The 19,436-nt window shown below is 40.6% G+C and overlaps 1 protein-coding gene across 1 annotated transcript in view; it reads right to left on the reverse strand.

Annotated features, from left to right (window-relative positions):
* The window catches only part of ttll10 (tubulin tyrosine ligase-like family, member 10), a 40,457-nt gene extending 21,874 nt beyond the window's left edge, over positions 1-18,583 (reverse strand). Inside the window, exon 1 of the mRNA XM_039800608.1 lies at positions 18,493-18,583. The gene's annotated coding sequence lies outside the window, so the exon portion shown is untranslated. The remainder of the gene's footprint in view (positions 1-18,492) is intronic.
* Between the last annotated feature and the right edge of the window lie 853 nt (positions 18,584-19,436).

The raw sequence follows: 19,436 nt of genomic DNA on the forward strand, positions 1-19,436 counted from the left end.
AATATGAAAAAAACCATAAACATGCTTATTATGATGTATTATTTAAACACACATACTCTGAAAGTACATCATAGAGGCCTACACACAGAATTATTTGGCAAAGTTATGTTTCTCTGCATCACGGTTGCTCGTAAATAGAAGCCATTGTGTATCTTTTGATCACAGTCCCATGAAAGGTGACTCTGCTGTGAAATTGGTTGGCTTTTGTCTTCCTCTCAGGATTTGAATCTTTATTTGTATAAAATCACAGAAATCATGCTAATTTAAAGACAATATTATACTTGCATGGAAAAAAACAGACTGTTCCAGCTAAAGGTAAATATATTTAACTTTACATTTTTCTTAGGCCCATTTTTCTCAACACAGCTTACAATGTGTAGAGTTTGTTTTGTTTAATGATTGATGGCCTGATAGCATGAAACAATGCTGATAAGCTAACTTTAAGATAGCTAAAGAACAGATTTGGGGATTATTTACTGAACATATTTCATATAAAGTGCTTGACAAATAAATAAATAAATAAATAAGAGCACACAGAAATTGGGATATAATATTTCTGGGACTGACTCTATGAAAAAGCATGAATGTTAGCCCCCCAGCACGGGAGATCAATTAAGCCTGGAGCCTGTTATGTTAAACGGCTAAATGGTTTTGTGTTTGTGTTCAAACTGATAAAATCAGAGCAACGTTTAACCAGTCAACTGAACCCCTGAGGCCTAATTAAACACCATGCTATTGGCTGTGTGTGTGTGTGTGTGTGTGTGTGTGTGTGTGTGTGTGTGTGTGTGTGTGTGTGTGTGTGTGTGTGTGTGTGTGTGTGTGTGTGTGTGTGTGTGTGTGTGTGCTGGCTCAGATAGGGAGAGAACAGTGCTAAAAAATAAAACAAATAAAATAAACCTTCCCCTGTAAATCTGCAAATGTAACCAGTGACCATATAGACAATGCGTATGGATTTCAGTAAGCTAAAAGCAGCCTACAGTAAGTGGCCCAGGACCTGGCAGTGAAAACGAGCCTTGTGCTACTCGGTTTATCAAGCTAGCCTACTGTGTACTGCCATAGACTGGGACACAATGAGGGCTTAGCTGATGGGGGGACCTCATGGGTAAATTGAGGCATTTAAAAAGAAGCTGTGTTCAGCAGTAATCTGATCCACACCTGACTGGGGCTCTGCATTCCGAGTTCACAATGATCAGAGAAACGGCTACAAAGGGCCAGCACAAAGGAGATCTGAATAAAATGTAAAAAATAAATAAATAAACCTAATTCTGAAAATGTGAGAAAAATGAACAAGAGAGACATTTCAAATTTCATCCCATTTTATTGAACGTTTTCTTTTACATTTTATAACATCATATACACAGTACATACAGTTAACATTATGTACAGAGTGTTTCAAAGATAGTTAGTTTTTGTGAGACGGTTTTTGATAGAAGTTTCAAAAGCTGTGTGCATTGTTCTACTGTACCTGGAGAAAAGCCAAGTCCCCAGAAGGAATTCAGTTATTGCTGTGAGAGGACGAAAGCAGATCTTTCAACAGATAAAAGTCACAACGTTTTCTATAATACATTTTTTTACACGGCATTTACGTCAACATTCCTGATAGAAACTAATTTACGGCGCAGCATTCAAGAAAACCTATTGTAAGTAGAACGGTCTTATCCTGGACTGCTGCTCAGTGGAGAAACTTTGACTCAAGTCACGTGGAAGAAACCCAGAGAAATCAATCAATCTTCCAGTGCAAGGATCATAGTTCCATAGTCATCATCACTCAGCCCCATCTGCCACTGCTATAAATATGTTGATGTGCTTCCCTGTACTGCTCTTTGTCAATACACTGCATATCAGATGCACGAGAGCGAGAGAGGGGGAAGTAAGAGAGCAGAAGGTAATGCCATTTAATGGACGGCATTACCAGACAGTATTAGACACCAATAATTACATCTAACCATGTCTGGTAAGACGCCTATCAACAGGCTGGAAAGATGACCTCTGAGCTTTCACCTGTGCAAAAGAGGAAGAAGAGAGATGGAGGGAACAGAGCAGTGTAGCAGAAACAGGTTGAAATGAGCAGTTCCTCTTTTGTTGCGGCCGCAGATTCTATACACGCTACACATTCACTTCTTTGTACATTTTAATTGGCCAAGCATGCAGAGCAAGAATAAAGCCACAAGTGAACACACCAAGGCATGAAGCAAATTCTTTCTGTTCCAGTCTTCTACATTAATACACAAATATGCAATGGCAACACAAAGAAAAGGGACAACCGGAGGGGGGGGAAGCTATTTCATGTTTCTGTGACTTCAATAATGGAGCTGGGTGGCCAAATAAAGGTGCGGCTCAATATTTGCGGGGTAATTCTCCCTCCTTAAACAAACACTAGGTCTCTGCTCGCTCCATGTCTATTATTTGCTTGTTTCTAAGGTCTGTTTGAAGGCTTTGCCTATTAATTTTAGCCCAGACATGGATGAAAATCGTTTGTCTTCAGTTCAGTAATATTTAATCTCCTCTGTTTCAAATCAATGCCGCAAGAAATCTGTGTACGTTTTTACATTCTAGCATGCCTAACACACTACCTAAAGTCATTTTTTGTTGTAGAGACTCCTGTCTACTTAAAGCACTTTTGTGGCGAAAAGCTTGGGAAGCTGGGAGGAGGCCACCACGTCTGTAGCTCAAGGTTTTTTTTTTACCAGTAAAGCACTCTCAGGTGAGCTCATGTGTCAGTTTCAGGATGTGCCACGCAGGTAAGGCTAGTCGGACCAACCCGCCACACAACACAAAGACCAACGCTGTTCAGGGGAGGGAACAGGGAAATAAGGCCCTGCAGGACCGGTGGAACCATCAACCGACTGCTATTCTTTATCTTGGGTGGGGTGGGGTTGCTATAAAAGTTTTTTTTTTAAACAGGGAAGTAAGTAAAGAATTCAAAAACAGGACCATTTACTGCATAAAAGATCAGCTCTTTCTTGTTTCTACTTCAACAATCTCAAGCTGTTTCAGTCATAAATATTCATGTATTTTAATACCAACTATGTCCTGTCTGTCAACACTGTGCATCATCTATGACCTTATTTGCTACCCCAGAATACAGAGACAATCCTGCTTATAAGGATTACCATTCAATGGCAACATCTAAGGATTCTTACAGATTTAAATTCACTTAAGTTATTCACTTATTTCACATTATTTTGGATTAAACATTTGAGCACCGGAGACCACAGAGTCACCCAGGAAACATCGTTACCAGACAGTGTTAGAACAACAGTTGTACAATCCAGCACTGTAAGGTAAGATGGATCCTGAGAGCCATTTTTGCTGCTGCTGCTGCTGCTGCTGCTGCTGCTGCTGCTGCTGCTGCTCAAGTATTTGAGCCGATCCAGGGCCCTGGCCAGGAGCACGTTGCTGCTAACGTTGCTAAAGCGGTTTTTCTGGTTGCAGATGACTATCATCATCATTACCAGGCAGTATTAGAGAAAGTGATGATATCCAATGCTGCCTCGTAAGATGGAGATAATCACCCAAACATCTCATTACTAAACTGATGGAACAGATTGGGATAACTTTGGTTGTAGAATATAATGTGTGAGTTCCAGTTATTAAATGTTAATGAATGAATGACATCTACTGAAGCAGATTTGGGAGTGAGTAGTAAACCTAACCATAAATACCTTTGAAAGAAAGGGGAACTCAACCTTAAATGATTAGGGTATATGGGTACGTAAGAGTGAAATAAGTAAGTATGCCATAAACTAAGCCATGTATAGCCTAAAAATAGCATTGTAAATAGGCGTTGGGAAGTCTATATTTGGAGACCCCCTCTCTATAATATAATTGCTGAGCCCTTGTTGTGGTTTTTAGCTTAAACTCGCTGTCACAGAAGACTGGGCCACAGTAGTTGTTAATGATTGCCCAAACCTGTTACAACTAGTCTAAATCTATGGCACGGCAAAGTTGGGAGGCCTGCTTTTCACACAATGCATGGCAGTTACTAATTTCAAACGCCGTACGTCATGCACCTTCACTTAAAATTGTCACCAAGTCAAAAGCACGTCAGCCTCAGGGAGCTGTTTCTGTTCAACATCATATCCCGCCAGAAGAGTAATAGTGTTTTTACGTTGCAACATACTGTTCTGTCTCTCTAATAAAACAGTGTTGTCAAGTCGGTTTCAACTGATGTTTTATGGAATGGAAAAAAGGAAAAGCCAATTTTTCTTTTTCTTTTCTGTTTTGCATTGGTGGAGATCTTAGGCCGTTGTCTTTCTGTTTGCTGAATGATGAAAGGCTGATGGAATGCTGCTCAGCTCGACCTGAGCCGACGCTGTGTATGCAGAAGGTCACTGAAACAGCCCTCGTTTGCTGAATATCGTGGATCATTCACAGGTACACCGCGTGAAATCCTCACACCCCATACTACGGACATTTTAATCTCTAAATTAAACATTAAATAAATTTCTTATTATCTAGTTATTCTAAAAAGTCACTGTACTTTATATCTTGTCACATTAGATATAGAATATACTTCATCAAATGACGTGTAGGTTAACTACGGAAAGTTCCCCTTTTCTTTCAACAAAGATTTGATTGTTCAACACATTTAGAATCAGCCCTCTCTTTTACAAAGTGACTACATTTCTCTCGGAACAAAAGCCCAAATAAAGAGATGAGACATTATTGTGTTCATTAAGAAAGAACAGGTTTCCAGTCATCCTGTAAGCAATGCAAAAGTAGAGCACACGAGAGAGAGAGAGAGAGAGAGAGAGGGGGAGGGAGAGGGAAAGAAAAGTGAGTATAAGGGAGGGAAAAGTTCAGGGAAAGAAGGTGAAGGAAAATGGAGAATGCACCTGTAACCTTACCGTCATGAAAGGTACCCCCAAGGAAAGAATGTAACAAAACCAAAGTAAAGTGAGTACGTTTGGAGGGAGGGGGCTGAAAAAAAGAAAGAGAAAAAAGATCTTGAATTTCCACCCCGCTGCCTGAGAACGCTTCGTCTTCCTCCCGGTCAGTCAGGCCCCATGAAATGAGAAAGCCAAGCAGACCTGCTCTCCCAGATTCTATTTAGTTAATCATCAGCATTATAAACCAGTGCTGCAGGCCCTCTGAGGAAGAAAAGAGGGAGAGAGAGAAAGAAAGAGTGAAAAAAAAGATTAGCCCAGAAAATTCTAGCTGGTAGAAACAAGTTGTGAAAATAACAGTACCTGAACAAAGTAGAGCATGTTACCTTTCGAAATATCTAACCAACCCCTACGTCCAACAAACTTGGTCTCAATTTGTCCTCCATTTGTCCAAATACTTCTTCTTCTGTTCCCTCGTGGTTCAAAACGACCGAACTTTTCCCATTGTTGTACATAGTGCTCGGTGCAGTGTGGGAGTCTCAACCGCTTACGGCTGCCCACGCTTTTTGCCTGTTGGAAGTGAGGCGTGATCAGGTAACTCTGCCCTCTGTGCTGGAATGTGACTCCACTGTGAAGTCAACAACCCCATAGGTAAACTGGCCTGGCCCTTAATCAATAGTTGCTGTCTTTGTGAGAAAACAATGGCAGGGAAACCCAAAACCATATTTAACTCCAGACCTTATCTTAACGGCACCTAATTGGGCCTTGAGACAACTGAGGGGCAGCCTGGTAACTGGGATATTTAGGCCATGATACTGCTTATCATCCATGTGCCACTGCAGTACTTCTAAATGTATACTTAGTGATTTACATTAGTAGTTGATGTTAGAGCAAGTAGCTCCTCCCCCTTGCTCAGTGTCCTTTCACCTTTCTGTTTTGAATATTTCAAATGAAGCACTAACATATTCAACTAATTTGATTATTGAAAGGGATTTGGACATTTACTTTCCTTCTTAATGCCTTTTACATATTTTAATTCAAGCTACCTATCCACCCCTCCTCATCACGGACAGGTTCCTTTTGCATTCTATCAAAAGTAAAATCTGTCAGAAATGAATAATTAAATTAATAATCCCCCTGGAGGCACAAATTGTAACATTACGTCTTTTGAAGTTGATTCAATGTTGCCAAAAAGAGGAAATTATTGTTTTAAATGGTAAACTGTAAGATGGAAACATCTTGAATCATATTATTATCATCATGGCTTCTTAATTAAAAGGGTATAGCATAGCACTGACTTTTTAAAATGGCCCTGGCCCATAATGCAGTGTCATTTACCCTTTTAGATGAATCAAACCGCAGCTATAACTTAACCTCTCACCCCACGAGGTGATAAGGCCTACACTCTCTTTTAATTTCAAACCTATGACTCAAACACGAACAAACAACATCAAAATCAGTCCACCATTTCGTCTGGTCTCCCAATCATTAAATCTGGCTTTCTGTTGAAATTCTACTCTGCACTTCCCGCCCTGCTGCCATACGTTGGCAGTGTGACCAGCCCTCATGTGACTTGCAGCTATTCAGGTGTATGAAAGAAATGAACAAATGTTGCTCTTTCCACCAATCACAATCTTCCACCTCGCTCTGCAGTCGCCACTGTGCAGTACATGGTCGACATTTTCCCTCCATTTTCCCTTCTCCTTCCCAGACTGCAACAGTCCTCGGCTGCTCAAAAAGACCTTATGAGCAGCCTAGAAGACTTAATAATGTATACCTTCTATCTCGTGGAAATGATCTGCTCTGATAAGTCCAATGCTGCTGTCTGTCTGAACTTAACCCAACCTCAGAGGCAGGGAAAACGGACGAGCAGACATTTTACGTCCGACACACATCCACTTCATAACAGACTCTTTTTTTCATTTCAAAAGCGCATGACATAGGCGTTATTCTATCAAATCTCTACCTTAAAAAGCCAACGAAAGGAAAGCAGTAAGAAGTAAACCGTAGAAACCAAAACTCTAGAGAATATATCCAAAGACTAACCGACAGTTTGTGGAAAAAAGTTGCCAAATGAGTTCTGAATTAACACTTAACAATAATGTTAAACTTATCAGGTATTACTATTTGATTATTAATAGGTAAAGCGGTTTCATACCATGGATGTTTCCTTGTGAAGCAGATTTTAAAGCTCTAAAAAAAGGAGTCAGACTCCGTCCTCATATCCTTTGACAAGTCTGGCAGTTTGCCTTTACCTGCCCCAACTGGTCTATCCAGTTTAGGAATGAGCGTTGGCTTCTATTGTTTCCTCTTCTTTCTCCCCGGTTAAAAGGAGCTGGAATTCGATACACATTATTTTCGCTTCCCATCGAAACTAGCTAGACCCTCCTATATCAGCACACAATCGCAGAGGGCTACATACGCTGACCTAATTTTCTGATCTTAGTCGATGAACAAATGTCCGTAAAGTTTTAACTCTGTTGACGCTGAGCAACAGGTTATGACGACAGCTCGAGTCTTAAAGATGGAGAATGAAGACAAAGAAGGGAACACATTAGTGCATTTACCCAGTCGTTTCCCAGGTGTGGTCATCGAGCCAGAAACCCAAGACAAGAGGCATCATTGTATAAGAGCTCTTGACGCCCCGTTGGCTAGTCTTCCTCTTTCCTGCTCCTGCTGAAGGACAGTCGACCTCTGGAGTGGCGGGTAGGAAGAAAAAAAAAAAAGCCGTCCCTTTTCAGGTAGATGCAACCGTAGAGTCGGAGGAAGAGCCAAACCCCGGAACAAAACCAACCAGTTTTAAGCGCGCCAGCTCTCTTCCTGCTGCCCGAGCAGAACTTGTTTTTTTCCAGGTGCTCTCGTCTGCGGTGTTAGGCGGTTAAGCTTCTCAAGAAGACAGAGGCTGAATTTGTAAAGGGCTTGGTTTACATGTAGTCTGACCCCCCCCCGCCCTCCTCCCCTTTCCCCCACAGGTGTAATTTTCAGGTCGCAGCCAATCTCCTTAGCCTCTTGCGCCCACAGGTGTGTCCCCCGCGTCTTTAGCCAATGGTGGTTCAGACGAAACTCCCCCCCCCCCACAACCCCTCCTACCCTCTGACTCCCACCTCACCGGTTCGCTCACCTCCGCCCTCCCCATGAGCCCCCAGGTACCTTGTTGTGTGTTTTTTTATGATGTCAGCTCAGGCTTCTGTGGGAACAATCTCCTCTGTTCCTATTACAACACAGACAACAGGTAAAGAACCATCATCCTCAACTGCCGGACACACCTATCCTGTCCAAGCAGAGAAAATATATCATCAGGCCGACACACTGCGAGGGACAGGTATTCAAAACATGTATCTGTGAGGTATTATCATATGCAAAAAACCATTGCCTACTTCTTAGCTGTATAACTCCCCCATAACCTGAAATACCTGCCCTTTGCTCCACACGCCTCTTTTGTCCTAACAATAACCCAGCTGAGTTACAGCGAGAGCAACAGGTGAACAAAGTGCAGGTGAGTAAAACTTGAGTAAGACACACCCGCAGTTTGAGTCGTGGGAGATGGGGGAGCAGTGACAAGGGGGCTGGTGGGGCCCCTGGCCCCCAGGGGCAAACAGGGGCCTAATCCAAAACCTGGACAGGGTTTGGCTGGAAGCTGGGCAAGGCAGACACTTTCGGTCTTGAGGTGTAATTGTCGGGATTAGTCTCTCAACAATGAGCACAATGGCAGAGCCATATCCTGTTTCAGCAGGGGCGTGGCACAGGTTGCTGCAGAACTACGTTAACAAAGATGGAAGAAGGCGATTGTTTGAATCTTTAAGTTAAACAAACCGTAGCAGTCTGTGAAATACTGACCCAAACTACAATAAAATCGCTCATTATCCACCAATCAAACACCTTTACCTTTCGATTCCAAGATAGTTATTACAATAAAGCTCTATGTTGAGCCTCAGTTCTGTACTGTGGATAATGAGTTGATTATGAAAAAAGCAGAAAAATAGTGATAGAAAGTCTGTGCATAAGCATTAAATGTTTTTTTGTAGTCTTTCACCATGTCAATTCTGAGTGAAGCTCAGTCTCTTCAAAGGGAGCAGTTAGTGAATTGCTCTGCTCTGAAAGGTTTGCTTTGTTCAGGCTCTTCATTTGCATACCAAATGAGGTTTGGAGTGAAGGCAGGGGCCTGACCTGAACTTATTTGGGTACTGATGGCTATCTGGCCAGCCGGTCACGCAAGTCAGGATGTGAGGACATCCCTCAGCAGCATTGACTCAACAGCCTCAACAAACACAAACACTCAGAGGCAAATACTGCTGCGTGGACATATTCAAACTCCCACCTGCTAAAACGTCTTGGTTTCTCCGAGGCCCTTTTATGAAAAAATCAAGTAAGAACACTCTAGAATAAGGAGGTGTTATGTAGGTTTACAAAGATTATTTGTGTGCACAATTTTAGAATTTGTTGTCTCAAAATAAGAATTCTTGCTCTGGATTTCGCATAATGTATCACCTTCATGTCATTATGCTTGTCTTGCCTTCACACACTGACTTTACTGTGAATTGCTTGGATTTAATGCCATTTTATTTAAAGTTGTTTGAGATCCAAACAAACATTTTACAGGAAAACGGATTATTTCTCAGTAAAAACGTTGATACTGGGAATGACATCCAGTTCGTTAAAACTCTTGAGGAGCGTTTTATGAATGTCGTCTTTGTTGTTTCCAGCTTCTGGCTGATTGAATTTCCCCTTATCGAGTCAAGAACACAAATTATGTGTGAAGAAATCACTTTTTTCTCCAGTATACCTCACAGCATCCATAAAAATAAGCAAAAAATTTGTTTTTTCTACGTTATGAAGACACCCATTTTCTGTCCCAGTATGCAAATTGGCCTGTGATTTATGATGGACACTGTAATCCTGAATGGGTCTGTGTACTGGATGTACCTACAGTATCAGACATTCTGGGGATCAAAAGATGAGATGAGAGAAAGCTGGGACAAGCAAAACCTTGCTCACTGTAAAACAAGCCACCGAACAACAAGGTTTATAGTTGTCTTTACAGTAACCTGACAGCGGTCGTGTGGATCCAAGTCTGGATAAATGCCACAGCTTGTCAACTGAGAAAAAGGAAAACAATGACTCATGTTTGTTTCATCTTTCCCCGTGTGCTGTTGCAGAACATTTCCATGTAGCCCTTCACTAATCTGCATTCAGTATCCAAGGTGACTAGTAACGCTGGATATGTATCTCCCCTCAGGCCTCTAACTGAAGCCATAGCCTTTATGGTGCATTGCCAACTGAGAATCACAATACACACAAGAAGTGACCCTGAAGGGCATAGTAAGTCTTCTTAAAATAAAACCAAGAGTCTAAGTGAGTGCTGTTTGCTCATTAAGTATATCGAACAACTATGAATTAATCATTTAACTTAACTAACATAGTCAGACAAATCAGTCGGTGCTTTCAAAAAAAGCATAACAGAGCCAAATAATCTGTCCACAGTTATGAGTACCAAAACATTGTCATTTAAGTGAGTACAAGTGATTGACAGTGTGATGGATTCTTCATTTCCTGCACAGTATAGAGTTTTTGATCAGTAAAAATGTTCTTTAGTGAGTAACAAGTCTCTGTAAGTTCATTTTCGCTTAACTAAATTGAGAGAAGGTGCAACAGTGAAAGAAGGAAACTCGTTCAAGTTGTAAATATGTAAAACACTGTGGTATTATTTGGAAAATTGGTTGGTAGTGATGTAAAGCATCTAGTACTTGAATTGTGATAACTAGGCTAAGATACAAGATAAATTCAAGTAAATTGTTCCGTTACTTAAAAACCTGCTGTGCAATTGCATATTGCAACATTGTAATGTACCATATTCTTGTGATAGCTCAGAACAAACTGGATCATGTGAATTTAGCTGGGCTGATGACCTGGGCTGTCGTCAAGACCACTAACCAATAGAGTCCAAGACAAGTCCAAGTCTGAACACTCGGACCCACAAGTCAGAGACAAGTCAGAGATAACAAGAAAAAATGACTCAAGCCCGAGACTTATCTGGAGTAATACGGTACAGCCCTGCTGCTGGGCATGTATGACCCATATCGTTCAACTTCTACCTCTTTGGTGTAGTATCTTGATCTACAACTGTGCAGAGAGACTAGGTTTAAACAGAATGAATAGACAAATAAAAAAGCTGCGCAGTATTCGAGGTTGATTTAGTAATGCAGTGATTCGTATGCAGAAAGATTCAAATGGATTACGCTTATAAAAAAAAGGAAATGTATAATATAATGGATAACTAACAGCACTTTGATGCGAGGCTGTGTGCGGATACTTTGCTTTGCGTTTCTTGTAGTAAATAGACACCTTGTACTGTAAACCAGACAGCCTATGAAACTGATCTGAACAATATCCTGTGTGTTATAACATATTCATTAGTAAAGAATACTGAACAACAATATATCCACACTCTCTGAATGGTCATAGACACAACGTAAAGCCATCAATAGCTGCTGTTCTCATAGGTTTTCCCAAATTAGAGGCCTTATCACACCATATGCAGCATCTGTCCGTTAAGTCTTTTCTGTTGTTTTATCCACCTGTCTCCTCGGTCTGCCCTGCTGCTCAGGTGACTATGGGATAATTACAGAGATTGACATTGTCTTAGAGGAAATTGGAGGACTTAGCCCAGGTGTGATGTTTAAAGGACCCTCATTACATTGATCAGCACTCAACCACTGATTTCTACCAAGTCTCTCGCCAATTAGCTCCCTGTCCGCCTCGGCAGCAAAGCCCCCCCGCCACCTTATAAAGAAAATATAGAATACATAACTCTTTCAGGTGTTTGACTTTTTCTACAGTACAATATTTAACATGTATTAATATGTATGTTAATATGATTAATATGATAATAATTAATAAAATAATAATAATAAAATAATTAATATATGATTAATAATAATATGTTAATATTAATATGTATGTATGTTAAACTTTTATCTTTGCCTGGTTGAGGAGAAACAAGCCTCATGTCTTCTCACAAAGCCAGAGAATCACCAAGGGAGCAGCGTGCACACAAGCAGTCTAGCAGCCACAGCCGTGCTCTGACTTGCGGCCTGCCACCAGCAGCGGGTAATTGGCCCCAAAGGATTTAGGGCGGGATGGTGCGTGTGGATGGCGCGGTCGTATCCCATAATCTCCAATGGGGCAGTTTCCACAGAGAAGTGGAGCGAGGCATACCAATTATTACTGCATCTTATTCCACAACACACCTGTTTGGCTCATCTGCCGCTTCAGAAACAAACTGTGATCCGTCTGACATCAGTGACAAGCAAAGTGGAGTAATATACAGAATCTATATAGGAAATGTATGTAATGAAATACATTCATATGCATCTATTTAGCATGAGAAAAATGCATGTTTGTATGGAAAGTATCACCACGAACGATCATATCAGACATTATATCAAAACATTCACTGTTAACATTACCTAATTAATTCCCCAAAAAATGTTAATGGATTTAAATGAGAGCATGTTTACTTATCTGAAGATTAGTAACTAAAACTACTTGGTTAATGTTAAGGAAAGACGTTGGTCATTCAGTAGTTAAATAAGAAAATATCATCACTGACAAGTCTTAGACAGGATTTGATTCAGGATGCTGGTGTTGAAAGTAAACACTTATCCACCACCCAGACCTCCACACACTGCTGTGACAGTACACTACTTTGACGTTGCTGTTAAATGTAACACTTTTTTACTCTTTAAAAGGAAAAAAAAAATCTATTCAAGCCATATTTTCTGAAAGTAAAGTCAATTTTACTCATACTCCATCCACCTGTTTCTACCAGCAAAAAACAACCAACCAATGGACTAACCCATTTCAATCTATATAATCTTGTTTTGATGTATTAGCTCCGCGTGATGTTAATGAGATGGGTTTCAGCATGTACTGTAAGTGGGTGGTGGGGAGGTCGCCATTGTAATTATTCTTTTTGTATCTTTTTGTTTCTGTATGCTTACGTGTTTACATATTGCTATGTTTATTTAAAAAGAAACTGAGAAAAACAAAATAGTGGAAACACTGACAGTTGACGGTTTTATCATAATAAACACAATGACCGAGATGCACTGCTGCTGTCACTGTAAGTATTAAATATATGAGGCAAATCTTCTAAAAGTTTTTGTTGATTAAATTCAATGACTCTGAATGGATTCCTGTCTGTCTTAAACCTACGTGTGCAGTCACACACACACACACACACACACACACACACACACACACACAATCACACACTCTTAAGTGTGACTTGTTGCCTGTCAAACACAGCTGCAGTGCTGCTGGCTGGGTCAAGTTTCATTCATTGACAGTCGAGACGTTGCAGTTTGTTTAGGAAATGAGCTGAAATGCTGACCTCCAGGTCATCATTCATTGTGCCCTTCTTTAAATAGCATGTTAGCCTAGCCTGCCTCATGGCAAAATGTGGCATTGTCAAAGCTTTAAAGGGTTTGTGTGTGTTCAGTTTGAGGGCATTATGAGGTGCTATGATAGAGTACAATCTCCAAACACACCTGCCTGTTTCTTCCATGAGACTCTCTATTTGGTCCCATGTAATTAGCTCGCTGTGTAATGTGTTTACTAAGGCATTAGGATGCAGGGAATGACAATGATTTTCAGAGGAAGAGCTATATGCTTTGGTTTATGTGTATGTGGATTCATCCAGGCATGAAAAATGTTGAATGGCACTAACAGAAGGTGATCGCCCATTACATGAGCCTTTTGAGATTATTCAGAGAGGGAAGCATCGTTCTCTGTAGACATACACACAGCTGATAATCGTTTGGGTCAATAGTCAGTTGCCTCGTGTGAATTTACAGTTATAACATCATAAGTAATAGAATTTTATTATAACATTTCCATTTAGGAAGAACTCCTTTCTCATCCAGGCCAGTCCAGTTAACAGTTGTTATGACAAAACATTTTGTATAAGAATCATAACTGCACTTTCACCTTCCGTCAAACTCATTTTTCATACATTTCTGGTGGTGATGAGTATTTACCATTTACGTTTGTTTTCCTGCACTAGAAGTAGTTGAAGTGAATATTAGCCCTTTTCAACCAAATGGTACCAGGAACTTAATGTCCTCCTGTCGGTACACGATCCGTTCTGCCTGCACGATCCGTTCTGCACATGCGCGATCCGTTCTGCACATGCGCAAAATGTTCGCGCATGCGCTTTTGTACGAGGATTTACGACACTGCACGATCTGTTCCACGCTTCCGGTCGACAGCCAAGCTAACGTTAGTTTAGCTAACAGCTAATTCGGCTAACCGCTAGCTGAGACAGCATGTAATAACTTTAAAAGACCCTCAAAATAAAACTTGAAAATAAATGTTAACATATATAACAGCTGTTACGTCAGTTCTACTTTACTTGTGCTCATTTAAAATCACTCAATATTTGTCTTTATTGTTATTACTGTAAAGTCTTAATTTAGCTGTAGCCTGCTTCTCCCATTAAGTTTGACTTAACGTTATTTTAGACTGAATCTATCTGTCAGCTAGCGGTTAGCCGAATTAGCTGTTAGCTAAACTAACGTTAGCTTCCCGGTGGAACAGATCGTGCAGGTCGTATCCTCGGTAAAACAGTATTATCTTGCGCATGTGCAGAACGGATCATGCAGGCAGAATGGATCATGTACCGACACCTTGTTTAATCCTGTTTGCATTTACACCACATTTAAACAACCGTGCTGACTAGACAAATAGACCAATGACATGATAGATTTTTGCTAATGATGAAACAATAACAAAGACTCATCACATAAACTTCACAAGAAATATCCTCCCCTAGTCCCAATATTGATACTACTGGCAGGCAGTACCTACTGTCTTTTACTGTCTGAATTTATGCTGCTCTTGTTGTAGCAGCTTCAAATGTTGTGTTCGACCAATCAGGGACTCTCAGCGCATCTAAACTTATCAGAATGTGCTACCTGTGGACTTTTGGGGGGGGCAGGAAACAGGGCAGAGGAACTCAATTTAGACCCTGGTTCCGCCATTTGGTAAATTCTGTGAGCTCCTATAAAAGGTTTGTGGATTCCTGGATAAGTTCCTGCAGTGGAAAAGGGCAATATGACGCTATGGAAATCTGTTAGAGCTCTATATTTTTTTCAGACTTTCTCGAGCTGAATTATTTTATCTTAGCCTCTAAAACTATTTTGATAAAACAAGGTACTTTTTGGTAAACTGGTCACAACCAGCGGCCATATGCAACCAGTGACAAATCTTCTAAGTCAACATTGCTTTGTATCATTACTTTTACCTACACTTTTAACATCAATAATAATAATAATGTGTCCTGCACATGATAATTTGTGTGCTTTATATACTGTATACACACCATGAAACTTGAATGTGGTGGCCATGGCACATCTTGAAAGCAAACTTAATAATGGGACATGAAATAGTGCATCACTGACAACTACTGTATGGACTGGTGAAATGGGGTTTTAATGATTTGTACAACTAATTCAAGATGCCAAAATATTTAATTTTGAGGGGATATGAAATATCTTTGACCATTTTTGCTTCAAAACTAAATGTAGTTGATTGTGTGATACTGGCAGACTTGTATTCTCGCCAGTATTAAAAATGTGAGATCATCGTTGGAAATAAATATCAGCGTTACAGAAGTTCTCATTACACTGTGAGCTAAATAATGAGTCAAATTTTGACTTCATTCTATTTGTTCTGTTATTGCTAATTTGTGTTCATAACGTTAAAAAACCTTCAATGTAAAGCTACGTCTTTCTGAACATATACAGTACATTCACTGTGTGTTATGTGTGGGTAACGACTGATCTCTCCCACAGAGTGTATCATGGGGGCCTGGCTGCAGGGTGACAGCAGGTCCTGCTAATGATGCAAGACATGTTTATGATGTGGAGGCTCTCTGGGGAGGCAGGGTTCAGGTGAAGCTACAGCAAGGAAGCGGCCCACTGGGACCAGTTACCAAGGTAGACGCACAGCTCTCCTCCACTCCTCACATGCACTGCCCTGTACCTCTCCACCTCCTCTGTGTGTCAGGGTAAGGGCCCTGACAAAAACTAAAGTAAAGACTATATCAGACATTTTGAAGTGGCTTAAACAAACTGGAAATCACTCAGAATTAATCTGGTTAAACATTCGTAGCAAAAAAAAAAAAATCAATGTACCATTGTCAAATAAACAGCAACACCTTAGTTTAATTATCATATGACCACATTTCCCAGAACTCCCCCAAGCACTTCCTGCTTCATTTGCTTAACTGAAAACAGTCACCATGTCAAAACAAATTTGCCAGCTACCTTTAAAAAACAATGTCTCTTTTTTTCTGTTTTGGTTGTAAAGCAATGCCACAGATCCCCCATATATCCATGCCTCAGACAAGTGCTCTCACAAAAAGGGCCAAATTAAGAGGCAAACACTTTTCTGGTGAATTTGCCCAAAGGAACATCTCCCATTACAACCACCATATTCAGTAAGAAAAAGTTTGTCTATCATCGTACTTAACTTATCGTCCAAAACAACCACAATTCCTGCAAAATCATCAGATGTAACTCAGTGTCTCCGTTCTGATTGAATGGTCAGCCTTGGGAGATGCTGCAGCTGCTGTATCATGCTGAATGCTGCAACCCTTCAAACACATAGCAAGTGGCAACGCTGCATATCAGTGGTAGCTTGTTGTTTCTGTATTTGCTGTATGGACTTGATAAATGTTTAATTTGCTGGATCCACTTGTTTATTATTGATGATTTGGTGCTGCAATAATTATTCCTTCATGTAATTCTATTCAAGAAAAAAGAAACAGATTGTGTTTGCCTCTACGCATACTGTACATACATCACATTTTACCCAAAACTACTTTAAACAAACTACTTTTTGCTGTGTTTTATGTGTATCTATCTATTTTATGTGTATCTGCTGGCAGTAAATTACTGCTGAGCAATGTAAAAAGGTTGCAATTAATTCAGATTTATAGCTTAGAGAGATGTACCGTTCTTGGTAATGCTGATGGCCACAGCCAAAATATACATCTGACCTAAGCAGCGAGATATCAAGATCTCCAACCTTCCCACTCAAAGGACAAAATTATTCAAGGGGGGAGAATATCAGAAAAGAGATATTAAAAAGCAGGAAAAGTAAAGATTCCTTTATTATAAAGGTTATTATGGTCAACCTGAAAGTCATCTGATCTGCACTTATGTGTTTGACAAGTTTTTCTAAAGGTAAAGTGTTACTGGCTGCTTATTGGCCTGCTTATGTAGCGCTTTAAGTGAACATGCTGCATATGTTATCTATGCAGATAAAGTTAACGACTTCGGCCCCATCTGTAGTTTTTGTTCCTCATGCGGACAATCCTCAGGTTCCTCAATTGTAAATCATGAAAAAGGTTTTTCAGTAGATATTTAAGAGGAAACACATTTTCCGGTGCACTTGTTAGACTCTATTGTGCAATTGTGTCACCATAAATCTGATCAACACCAGGTCGGAGCTGAATGCGTAACAATTTTTACCGAATTGTAGTGTGCTATGGTCATGAACTAACAACCATATTTTTCCTAATCTTAACTAGTCCTTTTGTCGCCTAAACTTAACCGTAATGTCCGCCAAAACAACCGGCGGCTCGCTGTGCTCTGTACCCGACTAACAGTCACCTTTTATCGGGTAACTGTGCTATGGTCATGAACTACAGATAGAATATTTGACTTATATGAAAGAGAATGTGGAAGTAAGGTAGGAGGTGAACACTGCGATATACAGGCATCCAAGTCTGAACAATCCCAACGTCAGCATTGACCAAGAATGACTCTAACTCTGCTCTGAATTAATACAGGTCCATATGTGAGTAAATGATTGGCAGATTTCATTCTGTTGCGTGAATTAAGAAGACATGAGTATCAAAGTCCACAGGCCTAAACATTACCTGAGTCTCTCTGCAACACAGACCAGTCACTGTAAGAGAGCTACACATTAACACACACAGCGCGCCGGCTATGTCAAAGCTCAGCCAGAGTTTTACAACCCTCCAAACACACCCTTTGGATTTGGGCGCCGCTCTGTCAACATTGTAGTCTCCAGACGCTAGGCTATAGTAGGTTCATCTATTCCTTTCAGCCAATCAAAAATAGGCAGCAAGGTGTGACACCGTCCCATGGGAGAGCAGGAGCCATGGAGACCAGCTGCTCATTGAACAGTAATGGGTATGGAAGTGTTGAAGGTGACATTTTGGCAAGCAGAGTGTATACTAGTGTGATGCTGGTGTTTTATAGCCAGTGTACTGTACGTACTTAGCAGTGTGTTTATAGAATCTAATCTTATCATTCAGAAAGATGCTGGTGTTGAAGAGGCTTTGAGTCAACCTCCCAGTAGACTGCAGTCAAAAGAGCACAAAACACATCCGTCAGCTTAAATTTAGCAAATGCACTCACATGATCTACCTCTATCTATTCACTATACCTCCAACTACACTTCATACCAGCTTCTTAAGGATAAAATATGAGCAGAGTTTGCCAACAAAGCCCTTTGCTGCATTTCTCATGGGTCATACGCGCCTGCTCAATGTCTGTTCCCCATCAGGTTGGAGGGTATAGACTCACAATAGATGTGGGAACACCTTCAGCTTTAACCTCAGCTGACCTACCTCTTGATGAACGTGACCTCTGCCCTGGAAGATCACCCAATCTAACCATCTCTTCAAGACAAAGCAGGCTGCAAGGGAATCTTCAACTCGTACTACCCAGCTCATCCAGGGCTGTGATACGGACTGTATTCAAAAGTGAACTGGGAATAAACCAAAGGCAAAGATGTTGGCAGCTGTAATGTGTGTTGAGAGGAATTCACCCGTTGTTATCACTCACTGAGTTATGCAAGAACGGGCCGGTGGAAACCTTTGCCTGGTACAGTGTTGGGGCTCAGCCTCCACACATACACACACACACAGAAAGAGAGAGAGAGCCAAGAAGATCCTGCCCTTAGAATTTTCTAATTATCCTCAGTGAATGGGAGGTAGTCGGACACACTGAGGGCTGACTTCTTAGGTTATCACACACACCACCAAGACTCCCTGGTCTTCGGATTATACTATTTTTAGTTTTCATTTATGGGTTTTTTTCCCCTCAGAGGGCATGAGGTGTATGGGAGGCATAACGAAGAGAAGATTTGTTTAAGTGTAGGCCGAGCCAAAATAAAAACTTTCAAGCTTTGTCAAGCTTTTACTGTCAGTTGCTTCCCTGTCACAGATGAACTCAGATGTCTCTGAATAACTAGTGCTTCAACTAAAAGTCAGCTACTTTTTTACTACCAGCTTTTTTTTTTTGCGCTGATTAAAAGTGTTTTTCAGCAGGTCTTTTTATTGGCTGCATGCTGAGTAAACAGCTAAGACTTTTGTGTTGTATGTGTGGCTACAAGCTTCCCTTTTCATTTGGTCCATTATACTTTACACATGTTGACCATTTCTTAAGATGTTTAACTTTTCCCGGAACATTTAGAAATAAAAAAAAGAAAATGTTATGAGTAAAACAAAATATTGCTGGATTAAAGATTTTGAGACAGGATCCCTCTATAAAGCAGTGCCAGAACTTTAGT

Source organism: Perca fluviatilis, chromosome 5 (genome assembly GCF_010015445.1).
Source record: "Perca fluviatilis chromosome 5, GENO_Pfluv_1.0, whole genome shotgun sequence".
In the NCBI taxonomy this organism is placed as follows: Eukaryota; Metazoa; Chordata; class Actinopteri; order Perciformes; family Percidae; genus Perca; species Perca fluviatilis.